This window comes from Zea mays, chromosome 1 (assembly GCF_902167145.1).
Source record: "Zea mays cultivar B73 chromosome 1, Zm-B73-REFERENCE-NAM-5.0, whole genome shotgun sequence".
NCBI lineage: Eukaryota > Viridiplantae > Streptophyta > Magnoliopsida > Poales > Poaceae > Zea > Zea mays.
In genome coordinates, this window is record NC_050096.1 from 216956554 (window position 1) to 216965215 (window position 8662).

The following is an 8662-nucleotide window of genomic DNA, read 5'->3' on the forward strand; positions in this document are numbered from 1 at the left end:
TGTACAGCACTTGAGATGATTTGAGCACTGGTTAGAGAGATAAAGACCCACGAAAATTGGTTTGTCAGTGGGTTAGAAAACAGTGGAAACTCGTGAAAACTGAATGTCAAAGCATGTCAAACGGAATCGGATGAATGCCATCTTTTAATATGTTGTGCCCCTATTAGTTATTAACAACTTTTATATTTGGAAAAACTTGAGGTGTTCAACAAAAATTTGGGAACGCGGGACGTCGACCCGAACAATGCTGATTTCGGACTTAGAAGAATTCGAATCCTGAAATCAGATTTTTTTATTCTGTCTTGATGGCACTGTTTGGGATACTTAGAGGTTGAATCAAGGCTTGGTTTAAATATAATATTTGTTGTATAACACAGGTTCTACAACTTTTATTAAAGGTCAAACCTCATATCTTGAATATAAATTAAAGTTTCACTTTTGTCAAGGTAGCATCATTATAAGGCTTCAAATTATATTTTTAAGGCAATCGGGGTATTTTCTCGATATTTTCTTGGCATTTTCTCTACATGAACCCTTAATAACTTTTGTTGTAGAGTTAATCTAGAGTTGTTTGAGCAAGATTACAAGGCTTGGTTGAATTTCAAAATTCGCACATGTTCAAACGAGAAGTTTCAAGCAAGTATATGATTTATGTTTTGATGTGAGCATTTGGTTCAAACTTTGAGAAATCTTTAGAATACACTTGATAGATAGAGATGAATGATGATATAGAGATAAGAAGTTGATTTGCATAAGAATTAATTAGAGATTGGCACAACAGAGATTCCGCTGGAGAATGCGGATTCGGACTATGTATTTGGACATAGACCGAATATCGAGAAAGCGGATTCGGACACCGATTGGATAACGTAACAACTATCGAGAGTCCGAATAAATGAGTCTAGACGGGAGTTGCGAGACGAGATTGACTTTCGAATTTGCGTTTGCTTCAAGAAACAAAAAGTTTTAACAGGCTCCAAATTTGGCTGTTCTTGAGATCGAATAATTCCGAACTTGGTGAAACTTTCATGAGTAACTTGATAAATGGAGATAGATGTGATCGAGAAATAGAAATTTTCATGGAGCATCCGAGATTAGGATAAATCTCCTGACATAACGCGAAATTGACACCTGGGGTGTCACAGCCTTCCCCCCCTTAAAAAGAATCTCGTCCCGAGATTCGAATGAGGATCTTTAAGGATGGAGAAGCATGTAACTCCCAGGCTGGAGATAGATGCAAATTCATGAGATGGGATTTGATAAGATAATGAAGATAGATTTGGATAGAATATCGTGGCATGTTGAGACAAAATGCAGCGATCACTTTGAGAGAATATCCACAAAAGATAGCACATCAGTATAGTCTCGTAATGGACCACGACTATTAACCGCGATACCAGCGTGTGCCGAGCAGCTCAACCATGTGTGCACCATAGTAGGCTCTCGGTTTCGTCGTGGCACCATCAGTCGTTTAGTCATGACACCATTACCAAACGTAACCAATGAAAAATTCACTTGGCATAATTAGATGGAGCCCATGAGAATATGGCTCAGAAAACATGACTAAAGTTGAAGCAGAGATTATCGGCAAAAGAACATCACTTGAGAATTTTCTTCAACTCCAAGAACTATTTCTTGATCATCATGGGGATTATCAGCCAAAGATCGATACAATATTTAATACGAGGAGGAATCAGCCATGAGATCGAGATTGATAAGCTTTTAGAGACATGAGAGATCCCAAGATAGCAGCAACATCCATTAATCCACATGGATATGCCGTTTAGAGATAAAATTGATAAAATGGCGTCATGAGGCTTGGAGGAAGAGCATGAGATCGACATCCGATACTTGAGAACGGGTTATAGCAGATAACCAGATGATGGGGCATAATCATTGGATGATCTAGAGATTTGGATGACAAGGCCACAACATGATTCACAAGGAAAATGATTACCTAATTCGGACAAAGGAGAGGTAGGCAAACATGATCAGCTAGGATGATCAACAGAAATGTTATGAAGCTTTAGGGACAAGGATTTATGGAAAGAAACATGGCCTTGATAGGGTTTGCGCGACTAGACACCAACAACAATTTTTTTGACACTACAAGTGCACAAGGAGACTTGGGTTGGTCTAGCGGTCAAGCTATGAGGTTCTATAAACTGCGCATGTGTAAATTCAAGTGTAAAACACACAAGGGCTAGAAACATCAAAACAAGCACATGAAATTTTTTTAAGGTTTCACTTGCTAAGCTCAAGGTTGGGGGGCGGTCTTCTCATGAGCAAGATGGACAACATTTCTTTTGCGAAAAGGTTTGAACATTTACAATACCACCTAGATAACAAGGCAAGAGAAACACATAACACAACCTAGCGAGACTTACTAAGTAGGCAAGAGATAAGGTATTTCTTATATTTCATAACATAGCAATACATCACATTATTCAAAATTTCTTATTATTGGAATAAAGGTGAGAGAAGTGTGTTGATGCACAAGAGACAATTATAATGCGACAATCATGATGCATGCTCATTCTAGTCGTCTTCTCAGACCTAACTAATTTTTCGGGTGCTTGCTACAGCATCCTTATTAATAATATTAGTAGCCTTTATGGCCTATATAAATAGCCACCTAACTACCCATCTATTTCCTAAGGCTTCACGTCCTAGGTCTATCCTGATCGTCCTGACATCTATCCAACTGGGTTTTTAAGCAAGTTTTACTTTTGAAAAGGTTGGTAATCATGACTTATTGACTTCTCTGTAATGGTATTCGCTCCGATACCAGCTGTGGCGGAACCGCCCGAATTATTCCAACTTAAGTGCCTAAGTCTCGCCTTAAAGACTGGACCACACTTAAATAGGAATAAACCGTCAGTCCCTCAGATCTAGTCCGACAAGGCCACTTATCCAGGATCGAATACCACTAGCTCACTCGAAAGTGAGGCACAGAGAAATACAATAAAACATAATACCACAAATTTAATAAGAATCATTAGTGATTACATTATCGAAGTTTCAGAAATAATAACCATAAATTTTAATGTAGCGGAAATAACTAACGGGGAAGAACCGAGTAACATGGCGAAGCCTGGCCACGCTACTCCTCCTGGTCCTCTCCTGCGGAAGCAATAACCCACTTGACCGTCTATCCTGGTGGCAGGGATGAAGGCCCAATCACACCATCAACCAAAACAAGGAGGTACCTGCAAAAATTGTGCCACAAGCAAGGCTGAGTATACTAATACTCAGCTAGACTTACCCGGTGTGAGGAGTCTACTCCTCTACCTCTAGACATGCAGCTGTTTGGCTGAGGGGTTTGGTTTGCCAAAAGCACTAGCTGAGTCTAAAATCAAGTTTTAGCTTTTCAAGTTTTAGTATGATCCTTTTAAACTAGATGAGTACCTAGCTACTCATACATGATATCAAACATTTTTAAGCAATCAACCTTTTTGCCAGTCAACTCATTTCCACTTATTACTCAATGTAGCAGCATGGATCAAGCAGTCTCATTAGCTGCGAGAAGCAGACGATTCGAATCGAGTTTTTATCCTTGCAAGGTAAACCTAAACACACGACGTGGCGAGGCACTCCGTCCCCACACACATCAACCGTCCCCATCGATTCCCCGTCAGCAGATCAGGGCTCACCGCCTTGGCGTACAATGCCTCACTGACCCCGACTGCCGTCGTGCAGTGACCGCACTTGTACCCACCATAACCGGAATGGGAGACCACGTCTCAGGTCGCGTGAGGGGATATGTCCACTGCCAGGTTCACTCAGGTACTAGGCTTACCGATTTACCATATTTCTCGGCATATGTTTAGTACGTTCAAACGCTTGACTCACGGTACCACACCTTAATCCTTATTCCAATTTCCGTCTCGTAGACAACGCATCCCCATGGACCGTTGTCCACAGACCACCATCGTTATGATATCAAAATGGATACAACCAATTCCTGACCTCGCGCGAGTGCTAGAAAAATCACTCGACTTCTACCGAGATCCCTAATTAATAAAGCAGCTACTCGACTTAGCATACTAGTATCCATCTCAAAGGGAATCCTGAGTTCATGCAACTAAGGTCCCAAACAACTCCTACACTTAAGTGCACAGTACAAGCCTACAAACATTAAGTGCAGTAAAATAGTATATATAAACGGTTATGCATAAAACCGGGGCTTGCCTTTAATTTAACACTTAGATTGTGTTTGCTGGGGTGGCACTCGCTTGGCGAGCATCCACTAGTCAAGTCCATCATTCTTCAGGTCGTCCACCAACTGCATCTTGTGGTTGGCACCACATCACTTGCACGATCGTCATCTCTCGGTCCTAAATGAGATGCAAGATGCATATGTATGAATATACTGAAAGTAGCACAAAAGTAGCACAAGATATACAAAGACACAGTGGCGAACTAAACATTAATTTGGAAGACACCGTAGACAACCATACGCTAGCATTCGTTATCTACACGTTATCGGCGTCCAACATTAACACCTTTAAAAAGACAACACCATTTTATTTATTTACGCACACAACTACGACATCACAAGTAACCACATTTACCACGTTCACTTTACTCATCCATTAGTTACTTAATCATCAAGTTAGTTAAGTACCTAAGTTTGCTACGACTGATATGTAGATAGACTTAGTTGAAAAGGAATTAGACACTTAATTTGTGCTTTACAATTATTTACTAGGCAAACACTTATTAGACCTTAACCAATTTAGTTTACTAATTTAGCGAGACGTGTACTAATTACCTATATACTTAGGCTCAATTATGTTAGTTATATTATCATTACTGTGTGTTCAACCAAAACCAAAACGAGAAAACAGTCGACTCAAGAAATACACCACAAAGTAGAGCAATCCACCAAACATAACAAAATTAGGACAGCAGCACAGTAGCTACTTGTTTCATTCATAACTCTTCAAATATTAATCCAAACATAGCAAACTAGAACTTTCTGGAAAGCTTAAAATGTGCTCTACAACTTTGGTATTTTCACCTAAACAAGATTCAACACTTAGCAAGGTTAAAAGTGCTAACACAATAGATCTGTCTAGATTTGGACAGATTCAGACTTGCAACTTCAAAAATTCACAACCACAGATTCAGACATCCAAACAAAGTGATCCTAGACTTTCTGGAAAGCTAATTAAATTTTCTACATATCATTTATAAACATCTCAAGGTGATTCAATATTTAACTAAGGACAAAATACACTAGAAGGCTTTGCTGTCCAGAATTGGACAGATTCAGTCTTCAGACTTTAAACATCCATAACTTAATCTTCAGATCACCAAAAAGAGTGATCCAAGACTTTTTGGAAAGCTTGGAAAAAGCACTACATAACTTTTATAATCACCAAGAATTGATTCTATGTTGAACTGAATCAAACAATTCAGATTTTTGAAATCTGTTCTGTCAGTGGATAGAACACATCAACCAAGTTGTAAAATTCTTAACTCTTAAACCGTCAGGCCTTTTGTTATGAAATTTTAGCAAAAGCAAGATAAGAAAAGCATCTACAACTTTCTTATAATCTACAAGGACTGATTCAAACATTAACTTAAGCAAACAGTACAGTCTCTGAAATCTGTACAGAAATTGGACAGATTCAGTTACTGAATTTGTAAAAAGCATAACTCCTAAACTGTCAGACCTATGGCTGTCAAATTTTAACACCAGCAAGATAATAAATTTATCTACCACTTTTCTATAGCACATATCTACAGAAAACACAATTTGGTTCATCAAACAAACAACACAAATAAAATAGTGCGTGCAGTCCAAAACAACAACTATAAATTTTAGCTCCTATTTACTTCAAGAATTGTCATGTTCTAGAGACTGAAATTTCTCTAACACTTTACTATTTATTAGAGTTGAAACAAATAAAATAGGACCAACAAGTCACTTACAAATTTTATCCGAGTCATTTCGTGCGCTAGAGTTATTACCACACAATTAACAAACACATGCACCAAAATAAAGTACTTCGGCACATATGTCCGACATCACACAAAATTGTGATGAAATACTAATATTTAACTTTAGACCATCATGACATAACCATTTAAACTCTAATTGGTATTAAGGTGTAACTCAAGCATTCCATGAAAATGCATGATTTTGTTTTCTCCTAATTTTCACTAACTCGTGTAATTATAAAAGGGGTGTTATTTTAGTACCATATGAAACTATCTAATTTGGGGCTGGAATTTTTATGAGGCATAGTTAATAACAAATTATGATTAATATATAAATTTCACATGCCCAGGTTTTATATTTTATTTACTACAAAGATAACAAATTCTTGATGCAATAAAGCAGGTGAGACAAGGTTAAATCTAAAACTAATTATTTTCTGTGGATGCATGACCATATTAAGTTTTCTTAGGCTACTATAATATCATACAAGGACAGTGGAACATCATTTTCCATTTTTACATCCATATAATTTTTTATAAATCATTTAAAACTACTTAAGGTGCATTAAACAAGTTAAATCACTAACTTAATCATACATGCACAACAATTCATGAAATTTTTACCAGTCACCAAGCATCACAACGAGAGTCTACTGTAAAAATTTGAATCCATTTGGAGCACTAGAGCTACAGATCTAAAAATAACAAGCAAAACAATCATCTTTTTCCTATTTAACATGTTTTAATTAACACACCAAGAAAACAGTAAACAACCTACAAGTTTTATATTTTTCTTAGATGGAGTATGACAGCATCTAACTAACAAAACAAGTTTTATCATTTTTGGATTTTTATAAATAAAACTATGAAGAGAAGCAAGTTCATTTATTTTGTAAACCAGTTTTTAAATACGAATTTCTACAGAAAAACTTTTCCACTAAACCATACCAACATATAGATCCAATAGTTAGAGCATTTCATAAGGAAGCCAACAAAACAAGTTTCATGATTTTAGGAGCTCTAAAACTCGAGATATGAATTTTTGAACACAACACAAAAATCTGCAACTTCTGTACACAAATCTCGCCTTGGGCCCACCTGTCATAGACTCAAGGGGGTCTTCTTCTACCTCCAGCCATCACGTGAACAACAGAGAGCCACAGAAAAAACGATGGGGCTGCTTGCGGGGCTGGTTCATCTATGGAGGGGGCCAAGCAGCGAGGAGGCGGTACCATGGGAGGAGAGGGTGCTCCTGCGCTGAACCAGAGGGGAGGGGGAAAGTGGCGTGGAGAGGAGGAGGAGGGCTGGTGCTGCCATTTATAGAGCAGAGCTCTGGACATGTCAGACTGCACCAGCAGGTTGCAGGTGATGGCAGAGCGACTTTGGGCGCCCATTTTCGTCGTTTTCCCCTTGGAATCGGATCAAGGTTACTGTAGAAAATATCTTCCTTGATGTACACTCTACAAAACTTGTACAGCACTTGAGATGATTTGAGCACTGGTTAGAGAGATAAAGACCCACGAAAATTGGTTTGTCAGTGGGTTAGAAAACAGTGGAAACTCGTGAAAACTGAATGTCAAAGCATGTCAAACGGAATCGGATGAATGCCATCTTTTAATATGTTGTGCCCCTATTAGTTATTAACAACTTTTATATTTGGAAAAACTTGAGGTGTTCAACAAAAATTTGGGAACGCGGGACGTCGACCCGAACAATGCTGATTTCGGACTTAGAAGAATTCGAATCCTGAAATCAGATTTTTTTATTCTGTCCTGATGGCACTGTTTGGGATACTTAGAGGTTGAATCAAGGCTTGGTTTAAATATAATATTTGTTGTATAACACAGGTTCTACAACTTTTATTAAAGGTCAAACCTCATATCTTGAATATAAATTAAAGTTTCACTTTTGTCAAGGTAGCATCATTATAAGGCTTCAAATTATATTTTTAAGGCAATCGGGGTATTTTCTCGATATTTTCTTGGCATTTTCTCTACATGAACCCTTAATAACATTTGTTGTAGAGTTAATCTAGAGTTGTTTGAGCAAGATTACAAGGCTTGGTTGAATTTCAAAATTCGCACATGTTCAAACGAGAAGTTTAAAGCAAGTATATGATTTATGTTTTGATGTGAGCATTTGGTTCAAACTTTGAGAAATCTTTAGAATACACTTGATAGATAGAGATGAATGATGATATAGAGATAAGAAGTTGATTTGCATAAGAATTAATTAGAGATTGGCACAACAGAGATTCCGCTGGAGAATGCGGATTCGGACTATGTATTTGGACATAGACCGAATATCGAGAAAGCGGATTCGGACACCGATTGGATAACGTAACAACTATCGAGAGTCCGAATAAATGAGTCTAGACGGGAGTTGCGAGACGAGATTGACTTTCGAATTTGCGTTTGCTTCAAGAAATAAAAAGTTTTAACAGGCTCCAAATTTGGCTGTTCTTGAGATCGAATAATTCCGAACTTGGTGAAACTTTCATGAGTAACTTGATAAATGGAGATAGATGTGATCGAGAAATAGAAATTTTCACTGAGCATCCGAGATTAGGATAAATCTCCCGACATAACGCGAAATTGACACCTGGGGTGTCACACTTGGCTCCCGTGTAATTAGTCCTCACAGGTATGAAGTGAGCCACTTTTGTCAGTCTATCCACAATTACCCAAATAGAGTCATACCCTACAGGAGTGCG